Source organism: Heteronotia binoei, chromosome 6 (genome assembly GCF_032191835.1).
Source record: "Heteronotia binoei isolate CCM8104 ecotype False Entrance Well chromosome 6, APGP_CSIRO_Hbin_v1, whole genome shotgun sequence".
Lineage (NCBI taxonomy): Eukaryota > Metazoa > Chordata > Lepidosauria > Squamata > Gekkonidae > Heteronotia > Heteronotia binoei.
In genome coordinates, this window is record NC_083228.1 from 109,502,383 (window position 1) to 109,508,642 (window position 6,260).

General features: G+C 39.9%; 1 protein-coding gene across 1 annotated transcript in view; it reads left to right on the plus strand.

Moving 5' to 3' along the window:
* MED12L (mediator complex subunit 12L) overlaps positions 1-6,260 on the plus strand; it is a 247,335-nt gene that overhangs the window by 88,061 nt on the left and 153,014 nt on the right. The window lies entirely within an intron of this gene.

Consider the following 6,260-nt stretch of genomic DNA (forward strand, 5'->3'; position numbering starts at 1 on the left):
CGTGCCTTTTAAATGCCTTCCCTCCATTGGAAATAATGGAGGATAGGGCACCTTCTTTTGGGGATAATAGAATTTTACCCCCTGGTCCAGTCTTTTTGAAACTGGGGTTGAGGGTGTTGAGGAGAGGCAATGGATGCAGAAACTATGCTGAGAAACTGATACATCTACCTCAAGAAACACCCCCCCCCCGAAGCCCCAGATACCCATGGATCAATTTTCCATTATACCCTAGGGAGATCAGTCTCCATAGGGTATAATTCCCCCACCCCTGCTTGCTTTGCTTTCTCTGAAACGAAAACAAACCGAGGGACTGTGTTGCTGACCCTTCCCACGAAGTATTTCCTGCTCAACTTTAAAGGCACACAGACACACATTTTGAAATGGACCTGTTTGCAGGTTTCTAAACCTGCCGGAGATCTAGAGCTGCATGGTGGCTGTGAGGGTGGGGCTTCCCCCACCGGTCAGCTGGCTGGGGGTGGGGGGAAGCCTGTAAAACCGGGGATCCCCCACTGGAACCTGGGGATTGGGAAGCCTAATTCACATATATAGTTCTGTTGAAGTTAATGTTTATTCCTAGTGGTGTTCTGAGTTCATGCCTTAGAGCAGGGGTGTCGAACTCATTTATTATGGCCAGATCTGACATAAATAAGACTTTATTGGGCCAGGCCATGTGTGTCATAAAATTTAATGCCGGGTGGCACTCATTGGTCTTAAAGGTGCTTTCTTTGTATTTCTCCCATGGAATCCAGGGAATTGGGCAAAGGAAGCTCAGGCTCTTTCCTTTCTTCTCCAGGGGACCAAGAGGGGGAGGAGCCTCAGCCAAAAGAAGGAAGAGAAGCTTGGCTCAGCAGCTTTGCTGTGTGATTGAGAGAGCCTGGCAAAGCAAGCTCTCCCCCCCCCCAGGGAGGCGCCTCAGCCAATGGAGAAAATAGCAGTTTTGCTCTGTAGCTCCTGTGTGATTGAGCAAGCCTTCCGAAGCAAGCTGTTATACAGAAGGAAGCAAGGGAGAGGGAGAAGGAAGCAGATGACAGCCAGTTGCTTGTGGGCCTGATAGGTGCTCTCCAGGGGCCTGATTTCGCCCCCGAGCTGCATGTTTGACACCCCTGCCTTATGAATCGGCCGTTACCTGCCATTATGAATACAATCTACTGAAAGATCAAATAGCACCTACCATTGTTTATGATACTGTTTTATATGTTTTTACTTATGATGTATTTTATATTCTTATGTTATGGCTTATGAATACTGGTTTTTATGACCTTTTAGTGTGAGCTGCCCTGAGCCTGCTTTGGCCGGGAAGGCGGGGTGTAAGTTGAATAAATAAATAAATAAATAAATAGAGTCTGATTCCAGAAGGGATCAATGTATATGTAGATTTGTTCATATATTTACATATTTCATTTATTTGAGATATCTCTATCCTGTGCTACAAAAGGCTACAAAACAGCAATGATGTCAAACTATAAAAAGTGTCAATTTTCCTGCCACCACCCTCCCCTTGCTTTCCAGCAACATCCACTTAATTATTCTACAATACTCTTAATTATTCTACATTATCTGTTATCCCTTGGGCCCATGTTCACATCCACAACTACATTTGAATGCAAAAACCTTAGTTGGAAGTAAATCCCATTTACGTATATCAATGAAATATAATGCTACTCCCAAACTTCATTGTACCAATAATAATTCATTTTAAAGAGAAGAAAAATATTATTGTGTGTGTGAGACTTTAAAGTTATTCCTGTTTTCTTCTGAATGGTGAGCTTGATTCATGGTTTGGCTTTTGTGAACTGAGAATCTTCCTCCAATGAACGAAGACTTTCTCTATTAGAGGAAAACTCTCCCCTAGCAGAAGAGAGTTTTTGGATCCACCCCACTTATTCCATGGGACCACAAGTGGGGCAGCATACTGGGCTCTTGAAGTCAACAAAACCAACCTGGAGATTTAATTCTCCTGAATAGAATCACTATAGGAAAAAGTTAAAATTAATCCTTTTAATGGGATTTAAATCCTGAAGAGATTTCTTATCTTCATTCATGTTAGTGCTAGTAGTACTAATGTTCATAAGAAATAGGTTATATGAATAACCATTAATCTTTTTCTATGTTTGGCTGTGCAATTTATCTGCAGTTAATAAAAAATTATTACGTTTCTGGATTTAGACCATGCAGTTTTTGGTGCTTCTTATCTACTAGGTTGTGTTTAGACTTGCACTAAGACTGGAATAGAAACATCTTGTTTTGAACTACTTTATTTTAATACCCCCCCACTAAAATAATACTATAAATAAGTTCAGAGTCATGGATACTCATCCATGTACTATTTTCATTTGCACTTTCCCCCTTCAGGGTGAGAGTGATTCAAAATATTTAGAACATATAAAAAATAATTATGTGTATAATGCAAAGAAGTCTGCTGTACTTTAGAGTTCAAAGCAAGCTCATTAAATTTTGGCAAGCAGTGTGCATCTTGGAGTAAAGTATGTGTGCTTTCTCTTACACATTCTTTTTCTCTTGGGCTTACATGCCCTTTCAGGAAAAAAAGGTTGCATAAGAGAAAATATGCATGATGGCTGTTTTTTTTTTCTTGTACAATTATGGGTGTGTATGGAGAAATAGTGTGAACATGTCTGTATCTGTACATGAATTCAACTAAATATATTTTTTAAAAATACATTAATTTCAAATATGCATCAAATTATAAATATCAAAAGCCCTCCACTTCTGCAAGAAGAGATAAATTTAGCAGCAGCAGCAGCAGCAGCAGCAGCAAAAGTGTACAATAGTATCCATTAGCTGTCACCAGAACAACACAAATTAGCAACAGATTAAATTAAAAGCCATGTCAGAGCACACAGATCTTCTGTTAAACCAGGAAAGACAAGCGCAAACCACATGGGAAAAGCAGTGTCTTGATAGAGCATGACCACTGACCACATGACCAAGCCCCCCTCAATGTAGCTACCTGCTGAGCTTCAGAGAGTAGGAGAACATGGAGCCAAAGCTCTCCAGATTATCTCAGTGATTGGAGGGGGGCAATACTGGAGTTGGTGGTCCTTGAGTTACCCAGGTTCCGAAATGTTCAGAACTATAATGGTCAAAGTCAGGACTATGAATTGAGCCCAGAAAAGGACTTGAGGATGATGAAGGCTTAGTAGTAACACAGGCATGATGGGTTCGGACTAACTAGTCCCTAATCAAAAACTGAGAAGCTGCATTTCCAACAAGTTGAAGTTTCCAAGAACTTTTGAAGGCAGCCCCATGTACAGTGTTACAGTTGATAACTGTATAGCAGCTAGGATATTAATTGACTTTTCAGGTGAATGCACCTGAAAAGGCACTGGATATAGTTCCATTATTTAGGATGTACCAACCAATGAACTTGCTGTTGGTTCTAGCTTGGTACAGTTTCGTTCTTGTTGATATTTTCATATGATCCTGGATCTGGGAACAGTATGGATTGATTAGATGCAGGAAGCTGCTGAACTGCATATGTGAACTGTAACCATTGTGAACTGCATATGTGAACTGTAACTGTAGCCATTTATATAACCCTTTTTGTTTGTAATTTATAACCTATGACTATTGTGCTACTGATGTCAGGGAATGAAATTCCTAAATTTAAACATATTCCATACAATTTAAGAAGGCCTTAGATGGTACTCATAGTTTTCCTGCAACTGAAGATAAGGTGTATAACCTATAATAGTGGTGATAGAGATAAATCCTGTTGTTTATCAGGTGATTTTAAACTTTAGAGTTACAGGTGTAGGGATTTTTTTAAAGTGCTGAGACATGAAATTGCAAAAACCAGCAGTGGAAGAAAAGGCCTGTTGCCTAGGAACACATTATTAGTATGCAATTTATGGTGGACTCACCTGCTGTCTTCAGTATTCTTAATCATTCATTCATTGACTCTCCCCACCCCCACCCCCAACTGTTGTGTTACAAAAGTACTGGAATGGTCTGTTACATGAAACTGCAAATCACAACTGGTGAGCATCAGTTGTCTAGCATGTAAAAGTGTATGTTAGTGCAGTGTCTGTACTGGGGTGTAGGAAATGATGGTCTGGGGAAAGTTACTGCATGGAAGGAAGGGCTTGGAACTGGCTCCACTGATAAATTTTATATCTATATGTGGTTGGCTATAAAGAATGTTGAGCTATGTTCTTAAATTTGATTTAAAAAGAGGAAGCACCTATTAAATATTGGCTGTGTCCAGATTGGCCCTTGGTAATTTTTGCCCAATCACAAAAGAATGAACCATAGCATTATCATAAGGGTGAGTTCTGCACATTCCATTGGTTAAAAGGTACATGGTGGATCAGCCCAATGATTCATGTAGTCCCAGTATCCCTTTTACATATGGTGGGCCAATCAAATACCCCTGAGAAAAGTCTGCAAGAGCATGAAGGCAGTGCCGGATTAAACCCTGTGGGCAGTCATAATCTTGAGGCCCCCCTTGCAAAAAGCAGCTTAGTTGCTGGCTGCACTTGCAGGCTGGGAGGGCTGCAAGCTGGGGGGGAACCAGGGGGGGAAGCTGGCCCAGGACCCCTAAAGGTATGGGGGCCCATAGGCCGGTGCCTACTCATCCTCTTTGTTAATCTGGCCCTGCATGAGGGTGAAAGTCTTCCCTCTTGTTACCCCTTAGGACTGCTATGCAGAAGGCTATTGTCAGTGAACATAGAGGCTCCATTGTGAGACGTGGGCATAGTCATTGATTGATTGGAGTTTAGTTATCGAAGTCTAATACTCTTTTTAAAGCCAACTTAAATTGTGACTATTTCTACATCTTACTTATTACACCCTCTCCTCAGAATTGCCTCTAGCCTTAAGTATAAGCCATGTCCATGATGCTTTTTGTATAATAGCAGTGGGAACATAAAGTAGCTTTAACTGATAGTCAGGGGCATGTCGTGGAGTGCTTGGAAAGCCTCCTTTGTTATTTGGGTAATGGCTGTTGTATGCAGTTCAGTTGCACTGTAGAGTGAACCTGACCATACAGAACAGATTTTCCCTGGCTACCAATTGCCTTGATATTGTACAGCTTTCTCCTGCACCATAATGAAGTATTATAAGATGCCAATGTTTTGTCATACTTGTAGTAGAGAATCAATTGGTTGTGAAGTTCAAGGCTAACATTACTTATGATGCAGTCTCATAGATCATGTTGCAAACCCTAACATAATAATTTCCAGGCCTCATTTTGGGCAGGAGCTCACAGGAGCGGAGCTCTGGAGCCTCTAATTTTTATTGTGCTCTTTCTTTCTTATTCCGCCCTCCCCACCATATACTTGCTTTTGGGCTTCATTGTTTCAAACCCGCTGTGAGAATTTTGCTGAACTTTAAGATTTCTAATATTTTCCCCCACAAAAAATGGGAAAATAATCAAAACATATAAAGCAGACAGATAGAAATCCTCCTCGTGGCACAGTGTCAACATAGGAGAAAGTAAATTTAAAAGCATAATGGGAGTAAGGTTCTATTATGACAAGTATAATTCAAGAAGCATTTTAAGATAGATGCTGAGCTGATAGAATTTAGTACACCTTCTGGTGATGTCAGAGGCATGTGGCATATGCATATGAGTTATGCAAATGACTTGTGTTAATCAGCTCAGCACCTCCTTTTTTTTTTTTTACAAAATGACCCTTCATCATTTCTAATTATTTGCACCTCACATAGCATAAGCAAGAGAACTTATTTCCAGCTGCTTGGTTTAAACTTGTGCCTGTCCTTAAAAATAAAACAGTCTGAATAAGCAGGATAATACAGAAACACTCTGATGAAGATTCACTTGCAATAGTTATGGCTTTCAATCTATCTGTCATGCGTTTTAACTCTTTTGTATACTTTTTATGCATTATATATTTATATTGCCTATTGTTTTGTATTCCTACAGTTGTTATTGATATGTCGAACATTGTAATTGCTTATTATATATTTTTTCTCATACTGTGGTTTCAGGTGGTGATTTTGATTTGGAGTTCACAATATATCCCTGGTTTTTTTTACATACCTCCTTGTGATTATGTACATCATTTTTGCATTCTTCAAAAGTATTCTTTTTTTGTTTTCCATATTGCAAATTGTAACCTGATAATTTCTTTGAAAGTTAAGTGGTACATCTTGTAACTGTGAAACTGGCCTTTACAGACTTAATTTAGGTTTATGCAGTCGGAGTCCCAGTTGACAGGTACAATTCAGAGAGCATTGTCTGAATCAACTACAATTGCAATTCTGAAGATGCCAAACAG